Source organism: Mus caroli, chromosome 5, assembly GCF_900094665.2.
Source record: "Mus caroli chromosome 5, CAROLI_EIJ_v1.1, whole genome shotgun sequence".
Taxonomy (NCBI): domain Eukaryota; kingdom Metazoa; phylum Chordata; class Mammalia; order Rodentia; family Muridae; genus Mus; species Mus caroli.
The window spans coordinates 46956809-46966192 of NC_034574.1; the positions used below are offsets into that span (position 1 = coordinate 46956809).

Genomic DNA, 9384 nt, shown 5'->3' on the forward strand with positions numbered 1-9384 from the left:
GAAGGAAGGAAGGAAGGAAGGAAGGAAGGAAGGAAGGAAGGAAGGAAGGAAGGAAGGAAGGAAGGAAGGAAGTTAAGAAGGAAGGAACAAAATAAAACCCCTAACCAACAACCCCAGCCATCTGGTTCCAGACTCTGTGTCCAGTCTCAAAAGAGACAAAATATTCACTTGCAAAGACACAGTACATATTTTTAACTCTTAATTCCAAGGTGGAAAGGTAGATGGAGAGAGGGTGGGGACTAATACCAAGGTCCTAGCCAGTCAAATGACAAGCACAAATTATGGGTAGATCTGTGGCAGCACTGGGTGGATCTTAAAGCCACTGATGCTATCTGTTGTCATACTGGGTCCAGGCAGGGGTGGAGCAGGAAAGGAAGAGGAGTCTGCAACACATCAGATTTTTTTTTTTTAAGGTTTTACTTTATGGTTGATAGTCACTATCTCCTGTCTTAGCTGCCGGAGGGCTGGGCCAATCCTCAGCTTAGAAATCAGTTTTACATTAGTTTGTTTGTTGAGATAAAGCCTCAGTTATTATGGGCCAGATTTGAACTTGATTTGTAGCCCAGGACAACCTTGAACTCCTCTGTTCCTCCAGCCTCTAGCTGAGATCATAGGCATGCCCCAATGTGTCCGGCTTCTAGTCAGTTTTGGTTACTGGTATAAAGGGAATTCGTCATTAGGTATCTAGATATTCCGGCTGGGAAGTTAGGTAGGCACAGAGGAGAACGGTGCAGACAAGATCCTGGGCATGATGGCAGTATCCTTTGCTTCTCTGGCTGAGCTCACAGCCGTAACTTTCATTCCAGCACACAGAGGTTCAAGGACAATCCACAGAAGTTGTTTCTCTCTTTCTATCATGTGTGCTCTGCCCAGGCATTGAACTCAGATCGGAAGACTCGGTGGCTAGAGCTTTTACCTTGGAGCCATCTTGCCTGTTCACATATCTCTTTTCCTGTGTGTGGGTGCTTGGGGCTACTTTTCTTCCCCACCCCCTCTTCCTCCTCCTCTTCCATCTTCTCTTCTTTTTCATCTTCTTCCTTTTCCTTTTCTTCTTCCTTCTCCTGCTTCTCTTCCTCTTCCTTCATCCATGCCTCTTGATATTGTTGGTTTAGTTTGGCTTTTGAGAAAAGTTCTAATCTCAAACTCACTACAAAGTGGGGGAGAGATGACTTCCATCTTGATCCTCCTACATTCACCTCCCCTATGCTGGCATTACAGCACGTACCACCACACCCAGTTGAGAGTACCAGAGACCAAACTCAGGGCTTATACAAATGAGACAGCATCCTGCTAACTCTTTTGTTTGTTTTGAGTCAGAGCCTTACAGTGCAGCCTAGACTGCCCTAGAACTCGCTGCATATGTAGCCTAGGCTGGCTGAACCTTACATTTCTGCTTCGAGTTCCGAGTCTATATCCTTTTTCCCACTGTTCACGAAGGGAGCTTTGCAAGTACTAAGAGAATCACGCAGCAGATACTGGTACCCAAGTGATAATTCTTTTCCCACAAAATATATGTAACTGTACAAGTCCACTTAGAATATAGGAACTCTTTCAAGTAAATGTGCATCTTATTAAATGTAAGTGCCTATGTGCCTTTGAAAAATAACAGAAGTAGATAGACACATGTGTTCGTTCATGTCCATGACCCCAGCGGAGGCTAATACAACAGGAATGTTGAAGTGGGGGCATCCTGTGCTACATATTGTTAGGCTAGCCAAAGATAATACTTTTATAAGGAGATGGAACTTGGTCTTTGTTTCCATGAGACAGGGGTGAGACGAAAGAGGCAAGGCCCTGAACCTTAAGACTTTTCTGTGTAATGGTCAGGGCCTCTATACAATTTTCTAGGCTTACTGCCAAAGAAAAAATGTTGACCCTTCAATAAAAATGTCTTCTGAATTTCAAGATGGGAGCAACAGAGCATTAAGTTAAATGTGAGGACATACACTGAAACAGGCCCCGTTCATTGTGAGGAGACACTCCCCAACACTAGAGGATCTTGGTGGACAGACAATGGCCACACTGCTGGAATCCCTCCTTCTTTGTTCTGAGAACTTAGCCAAGCAGGGTTCTGGGTGATGCCTGTAGAAGATAAGATTCTGCCTCAGTATATGAGCACTCTCCTCTAGCAAGACATGGCTCCAGCCCAGGAGACACGCAATCTAGTGAGAGAGATGAAGACCCCAGTACAAGGGAGATGCAAGGAGCACTATGTTTGGAGGGATGGGGCCTGGGCATCCTAAAGGCTTTATGTGTAATAACAAGGCATGGGCAGGACTGGATTTTACACCGTCACAAAGGCAAAGATGGAGCAGACCTGGCTGTGGCCAGAGAGAATGGTTATACTGCTCCACAGAGACATTCCCAGGTCCAGAGATAGGACCACAGTATCAGGCATGGGAAAAGGGCCCTGAGATTGGCCTTAACTTAGAGATGGTTCAGAGCAGATTGGTGATGGATGTATAGGATTAGAAGGAGGAGGGTGGGTGTAAAAGCTGAAAGAAGAGTCAAAGGTGACTACTTGGCTCTGGGTGAATAGGCATAGAATAAAAAGGCTTTTTTCTTTCTTTTTATTGTGTGCAGAGGGGTGGGGGAGTATGTAAGGTGGTCGTGAGCTTCTGAGGGCCTGAGGACAACTTGCAGATTTTGGCTTTCTTCTTTGCTTCAGCCATGGGCCAGCCTCTAGATGAGTCCCCTGCCTCTATCTCCCATCTGCATTAGGGATGCTGAAGTTACAGATGTGTGGCTTCCCAAATCTGGCTTTTTTACATTGGTTCTCAGGGTTGAACTCAGTTTATTTGGCTTGTATGGCAGGAGTGTTTACATGCTCAGCCATCTGGAAAGCCTCAGTTTCTTGTTCTCTTTCTTCCTTCTTTTTATTTCCTTCTTTTCTTTTCTCTTCTTTTCTTTTCTTTCTTTTCTCTCTCTCTCTTTCTTCTTTCTTTCTTTCTTTCTTTCTTTCTTTCTTTCTTTCTTTCTTTCTTTCTTTCTTTCTTTCTTTCTTTCTTTNCTCTCTTTCTTCTTTCTTTCTTTCTTTCTTTCTTTCTTTCTTTCTTTCTTTCTTTCTTTCTTTCTTTCTTTCTTTCTTTCTTTCTTTCTTTCTTTCGCTCCAAGGACCAAGGCCAGGGAAGTTGCCATGGGGAAAATGGGGGGGGGGGTAAGTTGGAGGGGTAAGAAGAAAGAGAAAGGGGTATGGACTCAGAGAGAGAGGGGGATGGAGGGAGAGGGGGAGAGAGAGGAAGAGAGAGGAGAAGAAGCAGTAGCAGCATTCTTATTTCTGAGAACTTGGCTCGTATAGGCAAGGGTGACCTCAAACATGCTATACAGCCATGGATGACATTGAACCCCCAGTCTTCATTCCTGTCCTCCCTAGTGCTGAGACTACAGACACACACAACAACACGTTGTTATACAGGGCTAGGGAATGAACTCAGAGTTTTCTCCATGCTAGGCAAACCCTCTACCGACTGAGCCACGCACCCAACCCTCTGAAAGGCAAGTTGAAGGAAAAATTATGGATGCTATCACTAATTTTGTAAACCAACAGAAACACTGTGAGAACCACATCACTAAACACTTTAGTTTCCCTCATGGCTTCTTTCTTTGTTCCAGCCCAGTTCCATCCCAATTGGTATAGCCCAAGAAAAAGCACAAAAGAAACACCAGTTTTGTTTTGTTTTTGTTTTTGTTTTTGTTTTTCGAGACAGAGTTTCTCTTTATAGCCCTGGCTGTCCTGGAACTCACTTTGTAGACTAGGCTGGCTTCAGACTCAAAAATCAACCTGCCTCTGCCTCCCGAGTGCTGGGATCAAAGGCGTGCGCCACCGCCGCCCGGCTAGAAACACCATTTTTATCAGAAACTGAAAACTTAGAGGTAAGGTGAATAGACTGGGTTTTCTGCCTCTGAGACAAGAGAGACTACCCAACTGTTGGAAAGGGAAATTTTAGGTTTAAAGTTCTCTCTAGCCTGGTGTGGGAACACACAGCACTCAGGTGACAGAGGCAGGCAGATCTCTGTGAGTTCCAGACCAGCCTGGTCTATATAAAGAGTTCCAGGACAGCCAGGACTACATACTGAGAACCTGACTCAAAATAAAAAAAAAAAAAAAAAATATTTTTGTTGTTGTTGCTTTAAGTATTTAAAGGTTCAACTGCTTAATAGTCACCTCATATACACAAGGTCCTTGAAACAATTAGCACGTGGAAAGATTTGTGCGGCCCATAACATTCTCCTTACTTAGGAAGCATTGGGAGGCTTCATAATGTGGCCTTAAAATAGTCTCTAATCACGTCCTGATCTGGGAGCTGTAAGTCTGGAAGCCCAGCCACTCACCTGAGCAACAATTAGCATGAAGCCAACCCATGTCCGGTTCTCATTTCACACTTTATAAGCCCTTTAGTTCTACTTCAGCAGTAATGGAGGGAAACTATTTAAGTATTTATATATGCCAAATCACACAGGCGTCTCTTAGAGGGGTCAATAGCTGGGATAGAGTTTAGCTGGGGAATTCTTGTCTGTTGAAACACACACCAGCAGTTTTCTAGCTGCACTGATAGCACAGCACAGCCCTTTTCCTTCCCTTCCATGTTGGACTCTCGGTGATCACGCCTAAAGCTGTGTGATTTTCATGGCTGGATTTAGGAGACAGATACTGTAACCGTGATGCCTCAGGTCCAGACTCCTCCTTGCATAGTTTCCTGTGGCAAGGCAAACTGCTGCAGTAGTGGTTGGTTCAGGCAGATCAAAAGAAACTCCCTCCCTCCCTCTTTCCCTCCCTCCCTTCTTCTCCACCCCCTCTTCTCTCTGTGTGTTTCTCAGTGCTGAGCTTGGAACCCAGAGTCCTACATATTCTAGACAAGTGATCTCCCATAGACCCTGACCCTTACCCCAGTGACACAGATTCCGCTGACCTGTTAAACGCTGTAGTGACGGCACTCGTCCTACAGGTAATTGCTTGGTGAATTCAGGTTTTGAGTCCTGATACATTACACAACAGGCCTAAGTGCCTGAGCTCATCTCTTCTCTCTGTCTCTCAGATGCTGCTTTTGTTCCTGCCACCCGTCTCCTGGAAGATATGTCCTCAGAAGTTTGAGAGATCCGAGCTGGCCCCAAGGAGCTGCATGTGTGAGAAAATCTCTCTATTTCTTCCTCCCTCCCCACTCCACGGTATTAGGAACAGAGCTAGAATGTGTGCCTGTTGGGCAAGCATTCAGGTATGTCCTAGGCTGCTGCTATCACATCTCTTCTTTCTTTCTATTTTTGAAATTAAAATATAATTATAGTTGGGTGGTGGAGGCACATACCTTTAATCCCAGCACTTGGGAGGCAGAGGCAGGTGAATCTCTGGGTTTGAAGCCAGCCTGGTCTACAGAGTGAGCTCTGGGCAGTCAGGGCTACACAGAGGAAACCCTGTTTCAAAGACATACATGTAATACATGTACACATATGTATGTATAATTATGTGTATATATGATATCATATATTATATAAACATTTATTATAATATTTAATATTATTTATATATAATTTCTCCCTTCTATTTCCTCCTTCCAACCCCTCTCATGTATCCCACTTGCTCTCATTTTGCTTTCATTGTTGTCACACACACACAGACACACAGACACACACAGAGACACACACATACACAGACACACACACACAGACACACACAGACACACACACACACACACACACACGATTTCAGGTCTCAACAAGTTCTGTGTTCAGTAAGGGATCCTGCCTCAAAAAAAGGTGAAGAGCTGCTCAGAGAGACCGTGATGTGCATGGGCACACACACAGACACACACACAGAAACATTTCTATCTTATTCTTGTTCCTAGAGTTGAAGAATGACAGAATGGTTGTAGAAACTCAACCCAGTATCATCTTAACTGGGCTTACATGCATGTCTGTGATGTGTGAAGTGGAACTGGACTCTGTCCCAGGATTTCTTGCTGGAAGCAGGTAAACGTTTTATGAGCAATCTTTAGGGAAAGATGCCAGGTGCTCAAAGGCACAGAAATTAATCCTTCAAGGACATCAGCGATTCAGAGGGTGTGAGCAGTGTCCCAGATTCTCTCTTGGAGCCGGTAAGACAGTTGCTGTTCCTAGAGCAATCAGCAAGAGGCTTCTGGTCACATAGCTTCTTGTCCAAGTCTCAATGGAGGTCACTTTAGGATGACAGAGAGTGATGCCCATTGAGACTAAAACAGCTCCAAATCTTCTAGTGACTCAGTGATGGTCTGTGTTCAGTTATCGAATCTAGTCTTCAGGGCAGAGCCCTTGATTGCTAAACAAAGGAGAAGAAGGCCATCTCGTCCATTGGGAACCTTAACTCCATGGCTGACATAATCTTCAGGTCCTACATACAGGACAGCTTTCTGACTAGCTACCAGGCACACAATAGCTCCTTCTACTAACAAGGATTTCTTTCTAATAGCTCATTGGCAAGAGAATGTGATTGTCTGGTTTCTTTGTCCCCAGCTTGGGAAGTTGCCAATGATTCTCTGAGGCAAGAAGTCTTCATCTGGGACAGGACAACTGTGAGGTCCAGGAGGATGATACAGAAATGCAGGTAGTAGGGAGGAGAATGACATTATTTGTATCTTCCTCAGCCAGGCTTCACGAACACCCACCATCTTCCATTCCCCTGTCCACACACTGCTTAGCCCAGCATTCTAATGTATGTTTACACATATAACAACAACTATTAGAACTTACAACTGTTTTGCTTGTTTAAATAGCTCCTTGTCTGTGGTCTCTTCCTTATTAAAGATGAAAATACCATTTTTCTTGTCTCCTTCCTTCCTCAGCACCCATGCCTGGCTTATGGCAGATAATCAGTATACCTTTACTGAATGAAAAAGTGAATGAAATGCAAATGAACTGTGTGTGAATCTTCTATTAGGCCCTATAAGTTTTTATTTTAAATAACTAGACCCTAGGGTTAGAAATTTACTAATATGAAGCTGGGTGTGGAGGTATACATGTTGTGTCCTAGTACTCTGGAGGCAAAGGCAGGCAGATCTCTTTGATTTTGAGGCCAGCTTCATCTGTATAGTGAGTTCTAGGACAGCCATAGTTACATAGTGAGACCTTATGTCAAAACTAACAGGAGATAGAGAGATAGCTCAGCAGTTAGGAGCACTAACTGCTCTTCCAGAGGTCCCAATTTCAATCTCCACCCACATGGTGGCTCACAACAGATTATAACTGTAATCCCATGGAATTTTGTGGGACTGTAATAGCCCAGGACTATGGAGGACTTCAACTCTGGATGTCAGATGAGGACATCTTAGGAGTTGGCTCTCTTCCCTCTTCCAACCTGGTGCCATAAAGTCAGTTCTCTCACCATCAACCCTACCTTATCCTGACACTCCTTGTTTGACCTTATAAGGTTTCCACCCTGCCCCCTACAGTCTCTGAATATGCAGATGAAGCATCTTGTAACACCTCTGTCCTGCCCAATGGTGTATGGCCACATAAACCTTGCCCCAGAGATAGTGGCCACCTACCTAGGGGCATAAATACCCCTCCCTCCTCCCCACCCCCAAGAAACAAACCTGTTTTATGAAGCTGTTATGAGTGTGTTATCTTTGCCACACAACCCAATTCCCTTTTCTGGTATGCAAGTGTACATGCTGATAAAACACCCATAGATAGATAGATAGATAGATAGATAGATAGATAGATAGATAGATAGATAGACAGAGATATATATAATAATTAGTTGTTGTTTTGTTTTGTTTGTTTTGAAGCAAGATTTCTCTGTGTAATAGTTCTTGCTGTACTAGAATTTACTTTGTAGACCAGGCTGGCCTTTGTCTCCTGCGTGCCCTGATGCACATTCAACTCATAAATCTTAAAAACAAACACACAGACAAACAACAATAACAAAGATACGTAATAGAATGAGGGCTGCAGATGCGGCTTAGTTGGTATATTGTTTGCCTGGCTACCATGTATGGAGTCCCTAGCACCAAATAAAGCTGGGTATCTTAGTTACTTTTCTGTTGCTGTGACAAAAGTCATGACCGTGGCAACTTATAAAAGAAAGGATTTAATTGGGATTACCGTTTCGGAGGGTTAGAGTCCACGATGGCAGAGCAATGGCATAGCAGCAGGAACAACTGAGAGCCTACATTCTTTTTGCTGTTGTTGTTTGGGTTTTGAGGCAGGGTCTCTCTATGTAGTCTTGGCTGTCCTGGACTGTGCTATGCAGATCTGGCAGATCTTAAATTTACAGAGATCCTCCTGTCTCTGTCTCCCAAGTGCTGGGATTAAAAGTATGCCTGCATAAGAACTTATATCCTGATCCACAAGCGAGAGGCAGAGAGAGAACACTTGGAAACCTTAAGACCTGCCCTCCTCCATGGGCTAGAGAGATGGCTCAGTGTTCTTCCAGAGGTCCTGAGTTCAATTCCCAGGAACCACATGGTGGCTCACAACCATCTGTAACCATATGATAGTATACTCATATACATTAAATAAATAAGCTCTTTAACCCCCCCCCCCAGTGACACACCTCCTCCAATAAGACTACACCTCCCAATCCTTCCCAAACAGTTCCATCAAATGGGGGCCAAGTATTCAAGCATATGAATGTATGGGGGCCGTATAGAGTTATATATGGAGTTTAAGGCCGGACTGGAATACCTAAGACCCTGCCATAAAAAAGGAAATAGAATTTGCTGAAATGAATTGTTTACTTTTGTGCCATTTTGTTGTCTCTTCTATATGGACAGTAATCTAGCAAGGCATGAAGGCACACACATGAAACTACAGCACTCTGAAGAAAGTTAGCCAGGCATGGTGGCACATGCCTTTAATTCCAATACTTGGTTAAGGCAAGCAGATCTTTGTGAGTTTGAGTGCATCCTGATCTACCTAGGTAGTACCAGGATAGCTAGGACTATAAAGTGAGACTATCACAACAAACTAAGCGACTAGCTTGTCCACAAACTAGTCTACTAACTTCACAGAAGTGTGAAGACCTTATTCCCACCATTATGAATGCATTCACTTTTTCATTCTCAAAGATTTTTAGCATCTTCTCCTGTCTCTTCATCCCCTTGGCTTCACCTGATGGTGTCAGACACCATGGCAGTTGTCTGTATGTCAAGAGAAACTGATCCGGCCAGGACATTGCTTGAGGCAACACACCTGCTAAGCTTTGCCTGTACCTCATACTTTTCTGGAAGGCTCTCCCAAAACTCCATTGTCTTAACCTCACCTTCTCTGATCCTATTTCCTACTAACCTTTACGTGAGCTAACAATCACTTATTTTACAGGGTTTTGTAAGGGTTAGCTGAGTGGAGCATCATAAGTACTATCAACATGTTCTCTCTCTCTCTCTCTCTCTCTCTCTCTCTCTCTCTCTCTCT

At 44.0% G+C, this 9384-nt stretch overlaps 1 long non-coding RNA gene across 2 annotated transcripts in view; it reads left to right on the plus strand.

Moving 5' to 3' along the window:
* LOC110293812 overlaps positions 1–9384 on the plus strand; it is a 33450-nt gene that overhangs the window by 22100 nt on the left and 1966 nt on the right. The window contains exons 3-5 of one of the 2 annotated variants that reach the window (XR_002377854.2): positions 5037–5213; positions 5841–5964; positions 6484–6574. This is a non-coding gene — a long non-coding RNA (uncharacterized LOC110293812). The remainder of the gene's footprint in view (positions 1–5036; positions 5214–5840; positions 5965–6483; positions 6575–9384) is intronic. The other variant, XR_003836661.1, reaches the window with a different exon arrangement.